Source organism: Spea bombifrons, chromosome 1 (assembly GCF_027358695.1).
Source record: "Spea bombifrons isolate aSpeBom1 chromosome 1, aSpeBom1.2.pri, whole genome shotgun sequence".
Lineage (NCBI taxonomy): Eukaryota > Metazoa > Chordata > Amphibia > Anura > Pelobatidae > Spea > Spea bombifrons.
In genome coordinates this window covers 66,836,586-66,861,539 of record NC_071087.1, presented here as the reverse complement: position 1 = coordinate 66,861,539, position 24,954 = coordinate 66,836,586, and positions in this window count along the sequence as shown.

Below are 24,954 nucleotides of genomic sequence, written 5' to 3'. Positions count from 1 at the left end.
CGATACTTGGCGTTGCTGACCTTCCTTTTGCTCAGCGATTCGAATTTGTTTCCGTCCTGTGTATGACCCGGTCCGCCTGACTACGCGCTCTGGAATTTAACCCCTGTTCATCTGACTAGCCATCTAGTGTATGACCTTTGGCCCGCCTGACGTCCCGCTCTGGTTGTGATTCTGAGCTTGACTACATTTGTTTTTTTTGGGGTTTCACTAATTTAGCGAATCGTGCCCCAGACACGATTTTCCCATTCTCTGTGGTATTCGCGCCGTTTCAGAAACTTCACCTGGCATACTCAAGAACTATCATTTTAACATATTTATCTACTTATTCTGGAGCCTCCTCACTGTTAGGATCATCGGTACCCTGGTGGACGTTACTTGGGGTTTTTCCACTTGTACTGTTTTGCTGGGAGAAGAACTTTTGCGGCGAGTTCTCCGGCAAACGGTAGACGAGACAAGAACAATAGTACGGGTGCCGGCATTGTAAATACCCGTCTGGATCTGTGTCACACAGAAAGTTGGTGACAAAGGTGTTCCTTTTGCTATTGTCATTGAACACATTCAGCTAACGACTGTGTTTGCTTTAGTTTTAATAGATGTGTTAAATCAGTTAGATGTGTTTTTACAATAAATAACTGAAACATTTGATGTCTATTTCACAGTAACACCAAATTTCAATGACATAAAATCAAATTGGTAGTCCAAAAGTAAGTTTCATTAGCACAGCATTGTAGACTTTTTGGAATAATACCATTTTAACTAAAGGTGATAGTAATTTGAAAGAATTACTCATAGACAGCAACAATTATGAGAACAAACCTTTTTATTTAATAGTAAACATTGTATGGATAGTTTAAAGATGGAGCTGCCTCTGGACTCACGAAGAGTCATTCTTCAGCACGGAGGAAAGAAAAAACCTTGTTTTATTGAAGGAAATCTCTGGGAAGCCATGGCTCGAAGAACTGCCCCTCCCTCTGGGCACTAAGAGGCTAACTCTGACTAGTACTAAAATGTAAAGAATTTTTTTCTTAAAATGTCATAGCAACAAGAAATACATAGACATGTTGACAGTCTTCAAATCTGTTGATGGAAACCTGACGCTCTGCGGATCTCTTTGCCGGGGAGCCGACACTCCGCAGATCATTTTGCCAGGTAGCCAGCTGTCTTGAGATGGTCCTTCAAAAGTGTTTGCGCTCTGTGTGTGTGTGGAGAGCCAGCGTAACATATGAGACTTCTACTATGATGACACAATGATAGCTGGCAGGAGAGGTTCCATTGGTCACAAAGCACGGTGAAGCATATAACTAAATACTACAGCTTTATTTAAAAAAACAAAATTTGCAAATGTAAATCACAAAGATGCTAATCCATTAATTTTATTGAAAAGATTACATTTTACATTTCCTTTTAAGTGACATTTTAATGTGATATTTGAAACTATGAGGATTTACCTTTTTACTTTTAATTTGAGGCCCCCTGGTGTTGAAGATGTGAGAGGAGACCAAGTGAAATGTGGGAAGGGAGAGCTAAACAGATATGCTTGGTGGTTTGGAGATGTCTTTCCATGCATATATGTTTCTTTTTAGTAAACCCCATGGAATAACTTTATGAAGTGTACTAAACAGCATTCAATGGAGGGTGGACCCTAATGGTCAGAAAGGAGTTGTTTTGCTTTTTTTTCTAGAGTTATAGAGCATCCCTTTCCTTTAGTTTGCTCCTTGTTGGAGTCCCTTCCTGAGCATAATCGCTTGACACAATGCAGTCTATTCAAGGTCAGATTGCACACTGTTCCTGCAACATTTCTACAGGTGGAGCGCTATGATACAATTGTAACAGAATATAACAAAATAGTATTATCACAAAAGTAAAACATGATACTTAAGTAAACTGTTCGATGGTCCTGAAGAGCTTCATTTGAGAATACAATTTATCTTCCTCTTCTTTTTCCTCAAAATATCAGGGTATTATAAAATAGAAAAAAACAAACATCGCACACACTGTGTGATACGATTTTAAATACACAATCTCCCCCTCTGTAGTTCCACTCACAGATTAAAATACTGCTCAGTATATCGGCTTGTCTTTTTTTCTTTTCTTTTTTCAGATCCCAACCTCCAACATATAGTAGATGGCGCTGGCTCATACCGTAGAAAGCACAAGGGAAATACGATATAGTGTAACACGTTTTTAATCATATAAAATTGAAAAAGATTAAAAAAGGCCTACTCTTAGCTGTGGTGACTACTCTCACGAGAGTCACCACAGCTAAAAAATGACTTTTTCTCACTTTTGCTAAAAATAATGAAAAAAACCTGCTAAATAGATTATACTGTTTGTCTTGAGTTTTGTTTAGAAATACCCAATGTTTTTTTTGTTGTTGTTGCCTTTTTGTGCACATTATTTTCCCCCCATGGTATGAGGGCATAAATTGAATTGACATAAATTGACATAATATTTTGGAGGGCTTAATGGCATTATTGGGATTTTAAAAAGTGAATGGCAGCGGTGGGAATCGAACCCACGCTCTCATTGAGACTGGAGCCCGCCTCCTCCAGTGCCGTCTACCAGTAGGCCACGCTGCCTTACATCAACTGTCACTTCTGGTTGTCATTTAGTACCTTCCTGTGTCTTGTGAACGATCAGTGCAGACATGTATATATATATATATATATATATATATATATATATATATATATATATATATATAGATATATATATATATATATATATATATATATATATATATATATATATATATATATATATATATATATATGCACAATGTCTATCCCTCACATGCTTAAACTCCTTCACTCTATTAACCTCTACCACTTCTGTTGCAAGGCTATTCCATGCATCCACAACCTTTGTAAAGTAATATTTCCTGATTTGCCCCTCTAATTTAAATCTATGTCCTTTGGTTTTGGTAGTTTCTCTTCTTTTAACCCCTTCAGGACCGGGATTTTTAAGCTAGGGTGTCGCTAAAGGACCGGAGCCGTTTTTGTGTTTTTGCCATGTCTTTCTTCAACTGTAATTTCTCTCTTATCAAGTGGTGCACCCACACAAATCATATATTGTTTTTTTCAGCACAAGTAAGGCTTTCATTTGAAACCATATTAAGCTGGGTAGTACATTGTTTTATTTGAAATAAACTGGAAAAAGTGGGGAAAAAATGAAAAAAACGCATTTTTTTACAGTTTTGTATACATACAAATTGTACACACATTGAACCAATGGGAAAAAATTATCCCAAATATATTCATTAAGTTGTCCTGATTTGGAAACCACCCAACATGGCCAGGATTTTTATCTATTTTGACCAGTATAGGGGAAAATATTGCAAGGCATGCATTACGTTTTTGAAATGTAATTTTTTTCAAATTTGGCATGGTAGTCTAATAACTGCAATAGTTGTCACATATACTGATTATCCCCCCAAAATTATATGTTTATGAACAGTAGATAAGTCAAGGTGTACAACTAGGGTCATTTTGACACTTTTCAAACAGGGATTTTATCGCCAATTGCTGCCAAATTTTGAGGTATTTTTATATTTTTGGGTTTTTTTTGCATATGTTGCAATGTTGCTTTAGATTTTATATTATATTTTGTATAGAATATGTGCAACTGCAGAAAAAAACACCAAATTGTGTTCACCAACATCCCCCGGTTCCAACAAGGCCTCACATGCATGGTTCATGCAATTTTTGAGGAAGCTATGAGGGCAAAACTGGAACATGCGCATTTTCGTTTTCACATTTGGAATTTTCAGAAATTGGTTTCCTGGGCCCATATCCCATTTGGGACATTTTGGAAGCCCCCCAATGTAAATTACCCCATAAAAGTATATATTTATGAACAGTAGACAAGTCAAGGTGTTCAACTAGGGTAGTTTTGACAGTTTTCAGTTAGCCATTTCTTCACTGATGTCTGCCAAAGTTCACAGGGAAATTATTTTATTGCGTTTTTAACGCATACATTTCAATGTTGCACTGAATTTCTTGCACACCATAAGTGCAACAGTGGAAGAAAACACCACATTTTGTTCACCAACATCCCATGAGTCCAACAAGGCCTCACATGCATGGTTCATGCATTTTTTGAGGAAGCTATGAGGGCAAAACTGGAACATGTGCATTAACATTTTTTTAAATATTTTTTTTTATCAGATTGCTTGTAAGTGACAGGTTTAGGCCGCTGACATCAATCAGGGAGACCGATCAATAATCAGCGACTTAAAATGTCACCGACAAGTGATCAGGTAATAATTATGATTTTTTAATTTATTAATAATTTGTGTTTTTTCATAATTACCCTAGATGACCTCTCTCTCTTTGTAGAGCAGGGTCATCCGTGGGCTGCCATAATGATCCGATCACTCCTATTGGCCAGGAGCGATCTGATCAGCCCAGCATTTGACCTGGAAGCACCCTGGACTTTCAGGTCAGTGCTGGTTTTTTTTTTATTATTATTATTATTTTATTAATTTTTTTAATTTTTTTTATTATTATTATTTTTTACATTTTTTTTTAACTCTTTCAATGCTGATGCTCCATTGAAGCACAGCATTGACTGGTATTTAGTCCCCACAAGCTTGTGGGGACTAATATTAACCCTTGCAATGCTGCGATGGGGGGTCATACACAATCGCAGCATTGAAGGGGTTAATTGAGGAAGAGGGGGGTAGGGGTTAACTGAGGAAGGGTGAGGGTGGGGGGGCTGGTCTCCACACTCATGTGGAGACCAAAGAACCCTGTCTCCCTGTCCCTGAAGCTGCCTCTGGCAGCTGGGACACAATCTCCAACAGACTGGAGATTGTAGGGGAGGAGTCTCTCTGATCAGTTCTACAGGACTGATCAGAGGACTTCTGGGGGCTCGTTTTTGCTGTTGCTGGTCTGCCTGGGTTTCCAGGCAGACCACCAGCAGCAGAGCCCCCTACAAAACGGGAATTAACCCCTTCAATGCCGCGATTGCGGCATTGAATGCCGCGATTGCGGCATTGAAGGGGTTAACGCTGCACTGACGCTCTCATGGAGCGATCAGGCAGCTGGGGGGTGTTGTGTCAGGTCCCCACACTTGTGTGGGGACCCATTCAACACCCCCCCCCTTCCCTGAAGCTGCCTGTGGCAGCTGAAACCGCGATTGCAGATCTTTCTGCAATCGCTGTTTCTGCCTACAAAATCACTCCGTGGGAGTGATCGTAGGCTTGGGGGCGGGTTTAGAGAGGCTGTGCTGTCTGCCCAGGACTCCTGGGCAGACAGCAGCAGCAGCGCCTCCACGATCACCGCGATCGTGGTGATGTGGGGGCGTTTTTTGGAGGCGACGTACCTGGTACGTCCCGGTCTACCGGTGACCAGTAACCAGGAAGTACCAGGTACGTCCCGGTGCTGAAGGGGTTAAATATACTCTCCTCCTTTATCTGGCTGATTCCCTTTATGTATTTACATGTTTTTAATCACATACCGCCCAAACCCCTTTCCTTTCATACAGACCCAACCTCAACATCAACTATTTTATGCATTCCCCTTGGGTTTTTATGCCCCAGGGGCATTATCTTGCACTTATCCACATAAAACACCAGTTGCCACGGCTCCTGAGTGTTTTTATAGTTTACCTAAATCATTTGGCATTTGGCTTAGCCCTCCAGGAACAGTAATATAGCAAAAATACACATATAATTAACTTTATATGCCTGTGTGTTTGATTCCATACACGTGTTAGCAAAGGTGTGCGGCTGAAACACCTAAACTCAATAATTAGGAGGGGTGTCCCAATCCCTAGAAGGTAGAAGGTAAGCAGGCATTGCAAGAGTGAGAATCTGACTATACACACCTAGAACCCTGGAGCTCAGACCCTGAGTGTTCCAGGTATCGGCGGGATAGGCAGTGGTATTAAGCTATGGGGTTTGCATATAACGACCAATACTAGTACAAAGTGTGATATCCATAATCATTAGTATTAAAAACCATAAGTGTACCTACAGCATTAATATGTTCAGTGAAGCAAGCATGTAGGATCTGAAGACAATTTAGTTTCAAAGATGTATTTTGTTCTGAAACAACTTCAAAGGAACAGTGTGTCTTACAGCACTTTCTTTCTTTGCTTGGCGTTTAAAAAGAGGGTGTGGGTAACTGGGCGATATATTATTTGGGCAAGAGTGAGATCAAGGTTCTTTTTATGAGCTAAGAAATCCTAGTACAATAAAGTATGAAGAAAATGGAACTAATCCTCAAAAGAACCAAAGTAAGCAGATGGCTTGTCAAGTTTGTACATAACCATAGTTTATGAACCTCCTAAGAGACTGTAAGCTCACAAGACCAGGGATCTCTTTTCCTTCTTTACCAGATTCCTGAAATACATACATCGCCTACATAGCCGTGGTGACTACTCTCACGAGAGTCACTAACAATGCATAGAGTCCGTCTCTAGCAAAGGTTTGCTCTTTAAAGACAAAATCTTTTTGTTTTGTTTTTTAAAATCCTCATGGAATGTTGACAACGCTTTATAGAATGTTACTTACATAAAAATATATGGTTTTTAGTAATTAGCTAAAAGCTTCCAATGTTAAGCTTACCTCTGCTGCCCACTTCTGTAATGTCCTTTGTCTCTGTTGTGGTTGGTCAAACTGGTGACCAACAGTGCAGGCACCGGCAGTGCATATACCTGTTTGGATTAACACAGAAAGTGGGTGACAAAGACGGTTTCCTTAGCTTTTGCAGAACTAATCCAGGAGTCCTGGTCAACGGAGCTGATACCAAGGAGAAATATAAGAAGAAGAGAAGAAGTGGAGCTGGCTGAAAGAAGACGCGTTGGGGCCAGCGGACAAGGTAGAGCAACTTTTTTCTTATTTAGAAAGAACTATTCATTAACAATGATTATGAGAATAGTCAAAGCTTTTTTTTCTTTATCATTTTAAATATTGGCTGAATGGGTGAGGTGGTGGCCACGATGGGGTCCTGCTTGGTGCATAATGTCCCTCTTGTGTAGCAGATTTAGTCGTTTACAAGATAGAAATTATCAGGAAAGACTAAAGTATCTTAATATATATATATATATAGCTTGGAGTAAAGAAGATGATCGGAGATGCAATAGAAGCATTTAAATACTTAAAAGGGAATTAACAAAGTAGAAGAGGCAAGCTTATTTAAAAGGAAGAACAATGTTAGGACAACAGGTCATAGTCTAAACCTAGAGGGTCTGAGGCTTAGGGGCAATTTAAGTGTCAAGTTAACCCTTTAAGGCTGAAGACTCGTGGGGTTATGTTTGAGTGTGGGAGTAGGGCACTTTAGGATTTCTGGGGAGACTCCTTACCTGCTTGCCCAGTCCCTTGTCTGGGGAGCACAGGGTGAACGGAAAACCCCGTCTGGTCTGTTGGAACCAGACTCCCATGCACTAGCCGGCCATGGGGGGTCTGCAAGCCAGGAAACACTCGATGCGCCTGACCGGGACCTAGCCACAAATTCATGGAACTGTGCGGCAGCTAGGGACCCCGGCGATGCCTGCCGACAATTGGAACAGCGTCGTTACGGATGCTCTTTTGAGGGTACATTAAGCTTGTGGTGGGCAATACTTGGTGATGGTTACAGAGAGGGAGCTCGTTTGGGAACCGTGGTTTAATTACCAATTTCTAGGACTGGGGTCTACCCAGCAGCGGCTGTGGTACTCTGCCCGGCTACCGCATGGACTATTCCCTGGCGTGGTCCTCGCTTTGATATCAAGTTGGTTGCATTTTTGTTCCCGATCCTTGGCGTTGCTGACCTTCCTTTTGCTCAGCGATTCGAATTTGTTTCCGTCCTGTGTATGACCCGGTCCGCCTGACTACGCGCTCTGGAATTTAACCCCTGTTCATCTGACTAGCCATCTAGTGTATGACCTTTGGCCCGCCTGACGTCCCGCTCTGGTTGTGATTCTGAGCTTGACTACATTTGTTTTTTTTGGGGTTTCACTAATTTAGCGAATCGTGCCCCAGACACGATTTTCCCATTCTCTGTGGTATTCGCGCCGTTTCAGAAACTTCACCTGGCATACTCAAGAACTATCATTTTAACATATTTATCTACTTATTCTGGAGCCTCCTCACTGTTAGGATCATCGGTACCCTGGTGGACGTTACTTGGGGTTTTTCCACTTGTACTGTTTTGCTGGGAGAAGAACTTTTGCGGCGAGTTCTCTGGCAAACGGTAGACGAGACAAGAACAATAGTACGGGTGCCGGCATTGTAAATACCCGTCTGGATCTGTGTCACACAGAAAGTTGGTGACAAAGGTGTTCCTTTTGCTATTGTCATTGAACACATTCCGCTAACGACTGTGTTTGCTTTAGTTTTAATAGATGTGTTAATTGAGTTAGATGTGTTTTTACAATAAATAACTAAAACATTTGATGTCTATTTCACAGTAACACCAAATTTCAATGACATAAAATCAAATTGGTAGTCCAAAAGTAAGTTTCATTAGCACAGCATTGTAGACTTTTTGGAATAATACCATTTTAACTAAAGGTGATAGTAATTTGAAAGAATTACTCATAGACAGCAACAATTATGAGAACAAACCTTTTTATTTAATAGTAAACATTGTATGGATAGTTTAAAGATGGAGCTGCCTCTGGACTCACGAAGAGTCATTCTTCAGCACGGAGGAAAGAAAAAACCTTGTTTTATTGAAGGAAATCTCTGGGAAGCCATGGCTCGAAGAACTGCCCCTCCCTCTGGGCACTAAGAGGCTAACTCTGACTAGTACTAAAATGTAAAGAATTTTTTTCTTAAAATGTCATAGCAACAAGAAATACATAGACATGTTGACAGTCTTCAAATCTGTTGATGGAAACCTGACGCTCTGCGGATCTCTTTGCCGGGGAGCCGACACTCCGCAGATCATTTTGCCAGGTAGCCAGCTGTCTTGAGATGGTCCTTCAAAAGTGTTTGCGGTGTGTGTGTGTGGAGAGCCAGCGTAACATATGAGACTTCTACTATGATGACACAATGATAGCTGGCAGGAGAGGTTCCATTGGTCACAAAGCACGGTGAAGCATATAACTAAATACTACAGCTTTATTTAAAAAAATAAAATTTGCAAATGTAAATCACAAAGATGCTAATCCATTAATTTTATTGAAAAGATTACATTTTACATTTCCTTTTAAGTGACATTTTAATGTGATATTTGAAACTATGAGGATTTACCTTTTTACTTTTAATTTGAGGCCCCCTGGTGTTGAAGATGTGAGAGGAGACCAAGTGAAATGTGGGAAGGGAGAGCTAAACAGATATGCTTGGTGGTTTGGAGATGTCTTTCCATGCATATATGTTTCTTTTTAGTAAACCCCATGGAATAACTTTATGAAGTGTACTAAACAGCATTCAATGGAGGGTGGACCCTAATGGTCAGAAAGGAGTTGTTTTGCTTTTTTTTCTAGAGTTATAGAGCATCCCTTTCCTTTAGTTTGCTCCTTGTTGGAGCCCCTTCCTGAGCATAATCGCTTGACACAATGCAGTCTATTCAAGGTCAGATTGCACACTGTTCCTGCAACATTTCTACAGGTGGAGCGCTATGATACAATTGTAACAGAATATAACAAAATAGTATTATCACAAAAGTAAAACATGATACTTAAGTAAACTGTTAGATGGTCCTGAAGAGCTTCATTTGAGAATACAATTTATCTTCCTCTTCTTTTTCCTCAAAATATCAGGGTATTATAAAATAGAAAAAAACAAACATCGCACACACTGTGTGATACGATTTTAAATACACAATCTCCCCCTCTGTAGTTCCACTCACAGATTAAAATACTGCTCAGTATATCGGCTTGTCTTTTTTTCTTTTCTTTTTTCAGATCCCAACCTCCAACATATAGTAGATGGCGCTGGCTCATACCGTAGAAAGCACAAGGGAAATACGATATAGTGTAACACGTTTTTAATCATATAAAATTGAAAAAGATTAAAAAAGGCCTACTCTTAGCTGTGGTGACTACTCTCACGAGAGTCACCACAGCTAAAAAATGACTTTTTCTCACTTTTGCTAAAAATAATGAAAAAAACCTGCTAAATAGATTATACTGTTTGTCTTGAGTTTTGTTTAGAAATACCCAATGTTTTTTTTGTTGTTGTTGCCTTTTTGTGCACATTATTTTCCCCCCATGGTATGAGGGCATAAATTGAATTGACATAAATTGACATAATATTTTGGAGGGCTTAATGGCATTATTGGGATTTTAAAAAGTGAATGGCAGCGGTGGGAATCGAACCCACGCTCTCATTGAGACTGGAGCCCGCCTCCTCCAGTGCCGTCTACCAGTAGGCCACGCTGCCTTACATCAACTGTCACTTCTGGTTGTCATTTAGTACCTTCCTGTGTCTTGTGAACGATCAGTGCAGACATGTATATATATATATATATATATATATATATATATATATATATATATATATATATATATATATATATCTATATATATATATAGATATATATATATATATATATATATATATGCACAATGTCTATCCCTCACATGCTTAAACTCCTTCACTCTATTAACCTCTACCACTTCTGTTGCAAGGCTATTCCATGCATCCACAACCTTTGTAAAGTAATATTTCCTGATTTGCCCCTCTAATTTAAATCTATGTCCTTTGGTTTTGGTAGTTTCTCTTCTTTTAACCCCTTCAGGACCGGGATTTTTAAGCTAGGGTGTCGCTAAAGGACCGGAGCCGTTTTTGTGTTTTTGCCATGTCTTTCTTCAACTGTAATTTCTCTCTTATCAAGTGGTGCACCCACACAAATCATATATTGTTTTTTTTCAGCACAAGTAAGGCTTTCATTTGAAACCATATTAAGCTGGGTAGTACATTGTTTTATTTGAAATAAACTGGAAAAAAGTGGGGAAAAAATGAAAAAAACGCATTTTTTTACAGTTTTGTATACATACAAATTGTACACACATTGAACCAATGGGAAAAAATTATCCCAAATATATTCATTAAGTTGTCCTGATTTGGAAACCACCCAACATGGCCAGGATTTTTATCTATTTTGACCAGTATAGGGGAAAATATTGCAAGGCATGCATTACGTTTTTGAAATGTAATTTTTTTCAAATTTGGCATGGTAGTCTAATAACTGCAATAGTTGTCACATATACTGATTATCCCCCCAAAATTATATGTTTATGAACAGTAGATAAGTCAAGGTGTACAGCTAGGGTCATTTTGACACTTTTCAAACAGGGATTTTATCGCCAATTGCTGCCAAATTTTGAGGTATTTTTATATTTTTGGGTTTTTTTTGCATATGTTGCAATGTTGCTTTAGATTTTATATTATATTTTGTATAGAATATGTGCAACTGCAGAAAAAAACACCAAATTGTGTTCACCAACATCCCCCGGTTCCAACAAGGCCTCACATGCATGGTTCATGCAATTTTTGAGGAAGCTATGAGGGCAAAACTGGAACATGCGCATTTTCGTTTTCACATTTGGAATTTTCAGAAATTGGTTTCCTGGGCCCATATCCCATTTGGGACATTTTGGAAGCCCCCCAATGTAAATTACCCCATAAAAGTATATATTTATGAACAGTAGACAAGTCAAGGTGTTCAACTAGGGTAGTTTTGACAGTTTTCAGTTAGCCATTTCTTCACTGATGTCTGCCAAAGTTCACAGGGAAATTATTTTATTGCGTTTTTAACGCATACATTTCAATGTTGCACTGAATTTCTTTGAAGAAAACACCACATTTTGTTCACCAACATCCCATGAGTCCAACAAGGCCTCACATGCATGGTTCATGCATTTTTTGAGGAAGCTATGAGGGCAAAACTGGAACATGTGCATTAACATTTTTTTAAATATTTTTTTTTATCAGATTGCTTGTAAGTGACAGGTTTAGGCCGCTGACATCAATCAGGGAGACCGATCAATAATCAGCGACTTAAAATGTCACCGACAAGTGATCAGGTAATAATTATGATTTTTTAATTTATTAATAATTTGTGTTTTTTCATAATTACCCTAGATGACCTCTCTCTCTTTGTAGAGCAGGGTCATCCGTGGGCTGCCATAATGATCCGATCACTCCTATTGGCCAGGAGCGATCTGATCAGCCCAGCATTTGACCTGGAAGCACCCTGGACTTTCAGGTCAGTGCTGGTTTTTTTTTTATTATTATTATTATTTTATTAATTTTTTTAATTTTTTTTATTATTATTATTTTTTACATTTTTTTTTAACTCTTTCAATGCTGATGCTCCATTGAAGCACAGCATTGACTGGTATTTAGTCCCCACAAGCTTGTGGGGACTAATATTAACCCTTGCAATGCTGCGATGGGGGGTCATACACAATCGCAGCATTGAAGGGGTTAATTGAGGAAGAGGGGGGTAGGGGTTAACTGAGGAAGGGTGAGGGTGGGGGGGCTGGTCTCCACACTCATGTGGAGACCAAAGAACCCTGTCTCCCTGTCCCTGAAGCTGCCTCTGGCAGCTGGGACACAATCTCCAACAGACTGGAGATTGTAGGGGAGGAGTCTCTCTGATCAGTTCTACAGGACTGATCAGAGGACTTCTGGGGGCTCGTTTTTGCTGTTGCTGGTCTGCCTGGGTTTCCAGGCAGACCACCAGCAGCAGAGCCCCCTACAAAACGGGAATTAACCCCTTCAATGCCGCGATTGCGGCATTGAATGCCGCGATTGCGGCATTGAAGGGGTTAACGCTGCACTGACGCTCTCATGGAGCGATCAGGCAGCTGGGGGGTGTTGTGTCAGGTCCCCACACTTGTGTGGGGACCCATTCAACACCCCCCCCCTTCCCTGAAGCTGCCTGTGGCAGCTGAAACCGCAATTGCAGATCTTTCTGCAATCGCTGTTTCTGCCTACAAAATCACTCCGTGGGAGTGATCGTAGGCTTGGGGGCGGGTTTAGAGAGGCTGTGCTGTCTGCCCAGGACTCCTGGGCAGACAGCAGCAGCAGCGCCTCCACGATCACCGCGATCGTGGTGATGTGGGGGCGTTTTTTGGAGGCGACGTACCTGGTACGTCCCGGTCTACCGGTGACCAGTAACCAGGAAGTACCAGGTACGTCCCGGTGCTGAAGGGGTTAAATATACTCTCCTCCTTTATCTGGCTGATTCCCTTTATGTATTTACATGTTTTTAATCACATACCGCCCAAACCCCTTTCCTTTCATACAGACCCAACCTCAACATCAACTATTTTATGCATTCCCCTTGGGTTTTTATGCCCCAGGGGCATTATCTTGCACTTATCCACATAAAACACCAGTTGCCACGGCTCCTGAGTGTTTTTATAGTTTACCTAAATCATTTGGCATTTGGCTTAGCCCTCCAGGAACAGTAATATAGCAAAAATACACATATAATTAACTTTATATGCCTGTGTGTTTGATTCCATACACGTGTTAGCAAAGGTGTGCGGCTGAAACACCTAAACTCAATAATTAGGAGGGGTGTCCCAATCCCTAGAAGGTAGAAGGTAAGCAGGCATTGCAAGAGTGAGAATCTGACTATACACACCTAGAACCCTGGAGCTCAGACCCTGAGTGTTCCAGGTATCGGCGGGATAGGCAGTGGTATTAAGCTATGGGGTTTGCATATAACGACCAATACTAGTACAAAGTGTGATATCCATAATCATTAGTATTAAAAACCATAAGTGTACCTACAGCATTAATATGTTCAGTGAAGCAAGCATGTAGGATCTGAAGACAATTTAGTTTCAAAGATGTATTTTGTTCTGAAACAACTTCAAAGGAACAGTGTGTCTTACAGCACTTTCTTTCTTTGCTTGGCGTTTAAAAAGAGGGTGTGGGTAACTGGGCGATATATTATTTGGGCAAGAGTGAGATCAAGGTTCTTTTTATGAGCTAAGAAATCCTAGTACAATAAAGTATGAAGAAAATGGAACTAATCCTCAAAAGAACCAAAGTAAGCAGATGGCTTGTCAAGTTTGTACATAACCATAGTTTATGAACCTCCTAAGAGACTGTAAGCTCACAAGACCAGGGATCTCTTTTCCTTCTTTACCAGATTCCTGAAATACATACATCGCCTACATAGCCGTGGTGACTACTCTCACGAGAGTCACTAACAATGCATAGAGTCCGTCTCTAGCAAAGGTTTGCTCTTTAAAGACAAAATCTTTTTGTTTTGTTTTTTAAAATCCTCATGGAATGTTGACAACGCTTTATAGAATGTTACTTACATAAAAATATATGGTTTTTAGTAATTAGCTAAAAGCTTCCAATGTTAAGCTTACCTCTGCTGCCCACTTCTGTAATGTCCTTTGTCTCTGTTGTGGTTGGTCAAACTGGTGACCAACAGTGCAGGCACCGGCAGTGCATATACCTGTTTGGATTAACACAGAAAGTGGGTGACAAAGACGGTTTCCTTAGCTTTTGCAGAACTAATCCAGGAGTCCTGGTCAACGGAGCTGATACCAAGGAGAAATATAAGAAGAAAAGAAGAAGTGGAGCTGGCTGAAAGAAGACGCGTTGGGGCCAGCGGACAAGGTAGAGCAACTTTTTTCTTATTTAGAAAGAACTATTCATTAACAATGATTATGAGAATAGTCAAAGCTTTTTTTTCTTTATCATTTTAAATATTGGCTGAATGGGTGAGGTGGTGGCCACGATGGGGTCCTGCTTGGTGCATAATGTCCCTCTTGTGTAGCAGATTTAGTCGTTTACAAGATAGAAATTATCAGGAAAGACTAAAGTATCTTAATATATATATATATATAGCTTGGAGTAAAGAAGATGATCGGAGATGCAATAGAAGCATTTAAATACTTAAAAGGGAATTAACAAAGTAGAAGAGGCAAGCTTATTTAAAAGGAAGAACAATGTTAGGACAACAGGTCATAGTCTAAACCTAGAGGGTCTGAGGCTTAGGGGCAATTTAAGTGTCAAGTTAACCCTTTAAGGCTGAAGACTCGTGGGGTTATGTTTGAGTGTGGGAGTAGGGCACTTTAGGATTTCTGGGGAGACTCCTTACCTGCTTGCCCAGTCCCTTGTCTGGGGAGCACAGGGTGAACGGAAAACCCCGTCTGGTCTGTTGGAACCAGACTCCCATGCACTAGCCGGCCATGGGGGGTCTGCAAGCCAGGAAACACTCGATGCGCCTGACCGGGACCTAGCCACAAATTCATGGAACTGTGCGGCAGCTAGGGACCCCGGCGATGCCTGCCGACAATTGGAACAGCGTCGTTACGGATGCTCTTTTGAGGGTACATTAAGCTTGTGGTGGGCAATACTTGGTGATGGTTACAGAGAGGGAGCTCGTTTGGGAACCGTGGTTTAATTACCAATTTCTAGGACTGGGGTCTACCCAGCAGCGGCTGTGGTACTCTGCCCGGCTACCGCATGGACTATTCCCTGGCGTGGTCCTCGCTTTGATATCAAGTTGGTTGCATTTTTGTTCCCGATCCTTGGCGTTGCTGACCTTCCTTTTGCTCAGCGATTCGAATTTGTTTCTGTCCTGTGTATGACCCGGTCCGCCTGACTACGCGCTCTGGAATTTAACCCCTGTTCATCTGACTAGCCATCTAGTGTATGACCTTTGGCCCGCCTGACGTCCCGCTCTGGTTGTGATTCTGAGCTTGACTACATTTGTTTTTTTTGGGGTTTCACTAATTTAGCGAATCGTGCCCCAGACACGATTTTCCCATTCTCTGTGGTATTCGCGCCGTTTCAGAAACTTCACCTGGCATACTCAAGAACTATCATTTTAACATATTTATCTACTTATTCTGGAGCCTCCTCACTGTTAGGATCATCGGTACCCTGGTGGACGTTACTTGGGGTTTTTCCACTTGTACTGTTTTGCTGGGAGAAGAACTTTTGCGGCGAGTTCTCTGGCAAACGGTAGACGAGACAAGAACAATAGTACGGGTGCCGGCATTGTAAATACCCGTCTGGATCTGTGTCACACAGAAAGTTGGTGACAAAGGTGTTCCTTTTGCTATTGTCATTGAACACATTCCGCTAACGACTGTGTTTGCTTTAGTTTTAATAGATGTGTTAATTGAGTTAGATGTGTTTTTACAATAAATAACTAAAACATTTGATGTCTATTTCACAGTAACACCAAATTTCAATGACATAAAATCAAATTGGTAGTCCAAAAGTAAGTTTCATTAGCACAGCATTGTAGACTTTTTGGAATAATACCATTTTAACTAAAGGTGATAGTAATTTGAAAGAATTACTCATAGACAGCAACAATTATGAGAACAAACCTTTTTATTTAATAGTAAACATTGTATGGATAGTTTAAAGATGGAGCTGCCTCTGGACTCACGAAGAGTCATTCTTCAGCACGGAGGAAAGAAAAAACCTTGTTTTATTGAAGGAAATCTCTGGGAAGCCATGGCTCGAAGAACTGCCCCTCCCTCTGGGCACTAAGAGGCTAACTCTGACTAGTACTAAAATGTAAAGAATTTTTTTCTTAAAATGTCATAGCAACAAGAAATACATAGACATGTTGACAGTCTTCAAATCTGTTGATGGAAACCTGACGCTCTGCGGATCTCTTTGCCGGGGAGCCGACACTCCGCAGATCATTTTGCCAGGTAGCCAGCTGTCTTGAGATGGTCCTTCAAAAGTGTTTGCGGTGTGTGTGTGTGGAGAGCCAGCGTAACATATGAGACTTCTACTATGATGACACAATGATAGCTGGCAGGAGAGGTTCCATTGGTCACAAAGCACGGTGAAGCATATAACTAAATACTACAGCTTTATTTAAAAAAATAAAATTTGCAAATGTAAATCACAAAGATGCTAATCCATTAATTTTATTGAAAAGATTACATTTTACATTTCCTTTTAAGTGACATTTTAATGTGATATTTGAAACTATGAGGATTTACCTTTTTACTTTTAATTTGAGGCCCCCTGGTGTTGAAGATGTGAGAGGAGACCAAGTGAAATGTGGGAAGGGAGAGCTAAACAGATATGCTTGGTGGTTTGGAGATGTCTTTCCATGCATATATGTTTCTTTTTAGTAAACCCCATGGAATAACTTTATGAAGTGTACTAAACAGCATTCAATGGAGGGTGGACCCTAATGGTCAGAAAGGAGTTGTTTTGCTTTTTTTTCTAGAGTTATAGAGCATCCCTTTCCTTTAGTTTGCTCCTTGTTGGAGCCCCTTCCTGAGCATAATCGCTTGACACAATGCAGTCTATTCAAGGTCAGATTGCACACTGTTCATGCAACATTTCTACAGGTGGAGCGCTATGATACAATTGTAACAGAATATAACAAAATAGTATTATCACAAAAGTAAAACATGATACTTAAGTAAACTGTTAGATGGTCCTGAAGAGCTTCATTTGAGAATACAATTTATCTTCCTCTTCTTTTTCCTCAAAATATCAGGGTATTATAAAATAGAAAAAAACAAACATCGCACACACTGTGTGATACGATTTTAAATACACAATCTCCCCCTCTGTAGTTCCACTCACAGATTAAAATACTGCTCAGTATATCGGCTTGTCTTTTTTTCTTTTCTTTTTTCAGATCCCAACCTCCAACATATAGTAGATGGCGCTGGCTCATACCGTAGAAAGCACAAGGGAAATACGATATAGTGTAACACGTTTTTAATCATATAAAATTGAAAAAGATTAAAAAAGGCCTACTCTTAGCTGTGGTGACTACTCTCACGAGAGTCACCACAGCTAAAAAATGACTTTTTCTCACTTTTGCTAAAAATAATGAAAAAAACCTGCTAAATAGATTATACTGTTTGTCTTGAGTTTTGTTTAGAAATACCCAATGTTTTTTTTGTTGTTGTTGCCTTTTTGTGCACATTATTTTCCCCCCATGGTATGAGGGCATAAATTGAATTGACATAAATTGACATAATATTTTGGAGGGCTTAATGGCATTATTGGGATTTTAAAAAGTGAATGGCAGCGGTGGGAATCGAACCCACGCTCTCATTGAGACTGGAGCCCGCCTCCTCCAGTGCCGTCTACCAGTAGGCCACGCTGCCTTACATCAACTGTCACTTCTGGTTGTCATTTAGTACCTTCCTGTGTCTTGTGAACGATCAGTGCAGACATGTATATATATATATATATATATATATATATATATATATATATATATATATCTATATATAGATATATAAATATATCTATATATATATATAGATATATGCACAATGTCTATCCCTCACATGCTTAAACTCCTTCACTCTATTAACCTCTACCACTTCTGTTGCAAGGCTATTCCATGCATCCACAACCTTTGTAAAGTAATATTTCCTGATTTGCCCCTCTAATTTAAATCTATGTCCTTTGGTTTTGGTAGTTTCTCTTCTTTTAACCCCTTCAGGACCGGGATTTTTAAGCTAGGGTGTCGCTAAAGGACCGGAGCCGTTTTTGTGTTTTTGCCATGTCTTTCTTCAACTGTAATTTCTCTCTTATCAAGTGGTGCACCCACACAAATCATATATTGTTTTTTTCAGCACAAGTAAGGCTTTCATTTGAAACCATATTAAGCTGGGTAGTACATTGTTTTATTTGAAATAAACTGGAAAAAGTGGGGAAAAAATGAAAAAAACGCATTTTTTTACAGTTTTGTATACATACAAATTGTACACACATTGAACCAATGGGAAAAAATTATCCCAAATATATTCATTAAGTTGTCCTGATTTGGAAACCACCCAACATGGCCAGGATTTTTATCTATTTTGACCAGTATAGGGGAAAATATTGCAAGGCATGCATTACGTTTTTGAAATGTAATTTTTTTCAAATTTGGCATGGTAGTCTAATAACTGCAATAGTTGTCACATATACTGATTATCCCCCCAAAATTATATGTTTATGAACAGTAGATAAGTCAAGGTGTACAACTAGGGTCATTTTGACACTTTTCAAACAGGGATTTTATCGCCAATTGCTGCCAAATTTTGAGGTATTTTTATATTTTTTGGGGTTTTTTGCATATGTTGCAATGTTGCTTTAGATTTTATATTATATTTTGTATAGAATATGTGCAACTGCAGAAAAAAACACCAAATTGTGTTCACCAACATCCCCCGGTTCCAACAAGGCCTCACATGCATGGTTCATGCAATTTTTGAGGAAGCTATGAGGGCAAAACTGGAACATGCGCATTTTCGTTTTCACATTTGGAATTTTCAGAAATTGGTTTCCTGGGCCCATATCCCATTTGGGACATTTTGGAAGCCCCCCAATGTAAATTACCCCATAAAAGTATATATTTATGAACAGTAGACAAGTCAAGGTGTTCAACTAGGGTAGTTTTGACAGTTTTCAGTTAGCCATTTCTTCACTGATGTCTGCCAAAGTTCACAGGGAAATTATTTTATTGCGTTTTTAACGCATACATTTCAATGTTGCACTGAATTTCTTGCACACCATAAGTGCAACAGTGGAAGAAAACACCACATTTTGTTCACCAACATCCCATGAGTCCAACAAGGCCTCACATGCATGGTTCATGCATTTTTTGAGGAAGCTATGAGGGCAAAACTGGAACATGTGCATTAACATTTTTTTAAATATTTTTTTTTATCAGATTGCTTGTAAGTGACAGGTTTAGGCCGCTGACATCAATCAGGGAGACCGATCAATAATCAGCGACTTAAAATGTCACCGACAAGTGATCAGGTAATAATTATGATTTTTTAATTTATTAATAATTTGTGTTTTTTCATAATTACCCTAGATGACCTCTCTCTCTTTGTAGAGCAGGGTCATCCGTGGGCTGCCATAATGATCCGATCACTCCTATTGGCCAGGAGCGATCTGATCAGCCCAGCATTTGACCTGGAAGCACCCTGGACTTTCAGGTCAGTGCTGGTTTTTTTTTTATTATTATTATTATTTTATTAATTTTTTTAATTTTTTTTATTATTATTATTTTTTACATTTTTTTTTAACTCTTTCAATGCTGATGCTCCATTGAAGCACAGCATTGACTGGTATTTAGTCCCCACAAGCTTGTGGGGACTAATATTAACCCTTGCAATGCTGCGATGGGGGGTCATACACAATCGCAGCATTGAAGGGGTTAATTGAGGAAGAGGGGGGTAGGGGTTAACTGAGGAAGGGTGAGGGTGGGGGGGCTGGTCTCCACACTCATGTGGAGACCAAAGAACCCTGTCTCCCTGTCCCTGAAGCTGCCTCTGGCAGCTGGGACACAATCTCCAACAGACTGGAGATTGTAGGGGAGGAGTCTCTCTGATCAGTTCTACAGGACTGATCAGAGGACTTCTGGGGGCTCGTTTTTGCTGTTGCTGGTCTGCCTGGGTTTCCAGGCAGACCACCAGCAGCAGAGCCCCCTACAAAACGGGAATTAACCCCTTCAATGCCGCGATTGCGGCATTGAATGCCGCGATTGCGGCATTGAAGGGGTTAACGCTGCACTGACGCTCTCATGGAGCGATCAGGCAGCTGGGGGGTGTTGTGTCAGGTCCCCACACTTGTGTGGGGACCCATTCAACACCCCCCCCCTTCCCTGAAGCTGCCTGTGGCAGCTGAAACCGCGATTGCAGATCTTTCTGCAATCGCTGTTTCTGCCTACAAAATCACTCCGTGGGAGTGATCGTAGGCTTGGGGGCGGGTTTAGAGAGGCTGTGCTGTCTGCCCAGGACTCCTGGGCAGACAGCAGCAGCAGCGCCTCCACGATCACCGCGATCGTGGTGATGTGGGGGCGTTTTTTGGAGGCGACGTACCTGGTACGTCCCGGTCTACCGGTGACCAGTAACCAGGAAGTACCAGGTACGTCCCGGTGCTGAAGGGGTTAAATATACTCTCCTCCTTTATCTGGCTGATTCCCTTTATGTATTTACATGTTTTTAATCACATACCGCCCAAACCCCTTTCCTTTCATACAGACCCAACCTCAACATCAACTATTTTATGCATTCCCCTTGGGTTTTTATGCCCCAGGGGCATTATCTTGCACTTATCCACATAAAACACCAGTTGCCACGGCTCCTGAGTGTTTTTATAGTTTACCTAAATCATTTGGCATTTGGCTTAGCCCTCCAGGAACAGTAATATAGCAAAAATACACATATAATTAACTTTATATGCCTGTGTGTTTGATTCCATACACGTGTTAGCAAAGGTGTGCGGCTGAAACACCTAAACTCAATAATTAGGAGGGGTGTCCCAATCCCTAGAAGGTAGAAGGTAAGCAGGCATTGCAAGAGTGAGAATCTGACTATACACACCTAGAACCCTGGAGCTCAGACCCCGAGTGTTCCAGGTATCGGCGGGATAGGCAGTGGTATTAAGCTATAGGGTTTGCATATAACGACCAATACTAGTACAAAGGGTGATATCCATAATCATTAGTATTAAAAACCATAAGTGTACCTACAGCATTAATATGTTCAGTGAAGCAAGCATGTAGGATCTGAAGACAATTTAGTTTCAAAGATGTATTTTGTTCTGAAACAACTTCAAAGGAACAGTGTGTCTTACAGCACTTTCTTTCTTTGCTTGGCGTTTAAAAAGAGGGTGTGGGTAACTGGGTGATATATTATTTGGGCAAGAGTGAGATCAAGGTTCTTTTTATGAGCTAAGAAATCCTAGTACAATAAAGTATGAAGAAAATGGAACTAATCCTCAAAAGAACCAAAGTAAGCAGATGGCTTGTCAAGTTTGTACATAACCATAGTTTATGAACCTCCTAAGAGACTGTAAGCTCACAAGACCAGGGATCTCTTTTCCTTCTTTACCAGATTCCTGAAATACATACATCGCCTACATAGCCGTGGTGACTACTCTCACGAGAGTCACTAACAATGCATAGAGTCCGTCTCTAGCAAAGGTTTGCTCTTTAAAGACAAAATCTTTTTGTTTTGTTTTTTAAAATCCTCATGGAATGTTGACAACGCTTTATAGAATGTTACTTACATAAAAATATATGGTTTTTAGTAATTAGCTAAAAGCTTCCAATGTTAAGCTTACCTCTGCTGCCCACTTCTGTAATGTCCTTTGTCTCTGTTGTGGTTGGTCAAACTGGTGACCAACAGTGCAGGCACCGGCAGTGCATATACCTGTTTGGATTAACACAGAAAGTGGGTGACAAAGACGGTTTCCTTAGCTTTTGCAGAACTAATCCAGGAGTCCTGGTCAACGGAGCTGATACCAAGGAGAAATATAAGAAGAAGAGAAGAAGTGGAGCTGGCTGAAAGAAGACGCGTTGGGGCCAGCGGACAAGGTAGAGCAACTTTTTTCTTATTTAGAAAGAACTATTCATTAACAATGATTATGAGAATAGTCAAAGCTTTTTTTTCTTTATCATTTTAAATATTGGCTGAATGGGTGAGGTGGTGGCCACGATGGGGTCCTGCTTGGTGCATAATGTCCCTCTTGTGTAGCAGATTTAGTCGTTTACAAGATAGAAATTATCAGGAAAGACTAAAGTATCTTAATATATATATATATATAGCTTGGATTAAAGAAGATGATCGGAGATGCAATAGAAGCATTTAAATACTTAAAAGGGAATTAACAAAGTAGAAGAGGCAAGCTTATTTAAAAGGAAGAACAATGTTAGGACAACAGGTCATAGTCTAAACCTAGAGGGTCTGAGGCTTAGGGGCAATTTAAGTGTCAAGTTAACCCTTTAAGGCTGAAGACTCGTGGGGTTATGTTTGAGTGTGGGAGTAGGGCACTTTAGGATTTCTGGGGAGACTCCTTACCTGCTTGCCCAGTCCCTTGTCTGGGGAGCACAGGGTGAACGGAAAACCCCGTCTGGTCTGTTGGAACCAGACTCCCATGCACTAGCCGGCCATGGGGGGTCTGCAAGCCAGGAAACACTCGATGCGCCTGACCGGGACCTAGCCACAAATTCATGGAACTGTGCGGCAGCTAGGGACCCCGGCGATGCCTGCCGACAATTGGAACAGCGTCGTTACGGATGCTCTTTTGAGGGTACATTAAGCTTGTGGTGGGCAATACTTGGTGATGGTTACAGAGAGGGAGCTCGTTTGGGAACCGTGGTTTAATTACCAATTTCTAGGACTGGGGTCTACCCAGCAGCGGCTGTGGTACTCTGCCCGGCTACCGCATGGACTATTCCCTGGCGTGGTCCTCGCTTTGATATCAAGTTGGTTGCATTTTTGTTCCCGATCCTTGGCGTTGCTGACCTTCCTTTTGCTCAGCGATTCGAATTTGTTTCCGTCCTGTGTATGACCCGGTCCGCCTGACTACGCGCTCTGGAATTTAACCCCTGTTCATCTGACTAGCCATCTAGTGTATGACCTTTGGCCCGCCTGACGTCCCGCTCTGGTTGTGATTCTGAGCTTGACTACATTTGTTTTTTTTGGGGTTTCACTAATTTAGCGAATCGTGCCCCAGACACGATTTTCCCATTCTCTGTGGTATTCGCGCCGTTTCAGAAACTTCACCTGGCATACTCAAAAAACTATCATTTTAACATATTTATCTACTTATTCTGGAGCCTCCTCACTGTTAGGATCATCGGTACCCTGGTGGACGTTACTTGGGGTTTTTCCACTTGTACTGTTTTGCTGGGAGAAGAACTTTTGCGGCGAGTTCTCCGGCAAACGGTAGACGAGACAAGAACAATAGTACGGGTGCCGGCATTGTAAATACCCGTCTGGATCTGTGTCACACAGAAAGTTGGTGACAAAGGTGTTCCTTTTGCTATTGTCATTGAACACATTCAGCTAACGACTGTGTTTGCTTTAGTTTTAATAGATGTGTTAAATCAGTTAGATGTGTTTTTACAATAAATAACTAAAACATTTGATGTCTATTTCACAGTAACACCAAATTTCAATGACATAAAATCAAATTGGTAGTCCAAAAGTAAGTTTCATTAGCACAGCATTGTAGACTTTTTGGAATAATACCATTTTAACTAAAGGTGATAGTAATTTGAAAGAATTACTCATAGACAGCAACAATTATGAGAACAAACCTTTTTATTTAATAGTAAACATTGTATGGATAGTTTAAAGATGGAGCTGCCTCTGGACTCACGAAGAGTCATTCTTCAGCACGGAGGAAAGAAAAAACCTTGTTTTATTTAAGGAAATCTCTGGGAAGCCATGGCTCGAAGAACTGCCCCTCCCTCTGGGCACTAAGAGGCTAACTCTGACTAGTACTAAAATGTAAAGAATTTTTTTCTTAAAATGTCATAGCAACAAGAAATACATAGACATGTTGACAGTCTTCAAATCTGTTGATGGAAACCTGACGCTCTGCGGATCTCTTTGCCGGGGAGCCGACACTCCGCAGATCATTTTGCCAGGTAGCCAGCTGTCTTGAGATGGTCCTTCAAAAGTGTTTGCGCTCTGTGTGTGTGTGGAGAGCCAGCGTAACATATGAGACTTCTACTATGATGACACAATGATAGCTGGCAGGAGAGGTTCCATTGGTCACAAAGCACGGTGAAGCATATAACTAAATACTACAGCTTTATTTAAAAAAACAAAATTTGCAAATGTAAATCACAAAGATGCTAATCCATTAATTTTATTGAAAAGATTACATTTTACATTTCCTTTTAAGTGACATTTTAATGTGATATTTGAAACTATGAGGATTTACCTTTTTACTTTTAATTTGAGGCCCCCTGGTGTTGAAGATGTGAGAGGAGACCAAGTGAAATGTGGGAAGGGAGAGCTTAACAGATATGCTTGGTGGTTTGGAGATGTCTTTCCATGCATATATGTTTCTTTTTAGTAAACCCCATGGAATAACTTTATGAAGTGTACTAAACAGCATTCAATGGAGGGTGGACCCTAAAGGTCAGAAAGGAGTTGTTTTGCTTTTTTTCAAGAGTTATAGAGCATCCCTTTCCTTTAGTTTGCTCCTTGTTGGAGTCCCTTCCTGAGCATAATCGCTTGACACAATGCAGTCTATTCAAGGTCAGATTGCACACTGTTCCTGCAACATTTCTACAGGTGGAGCGC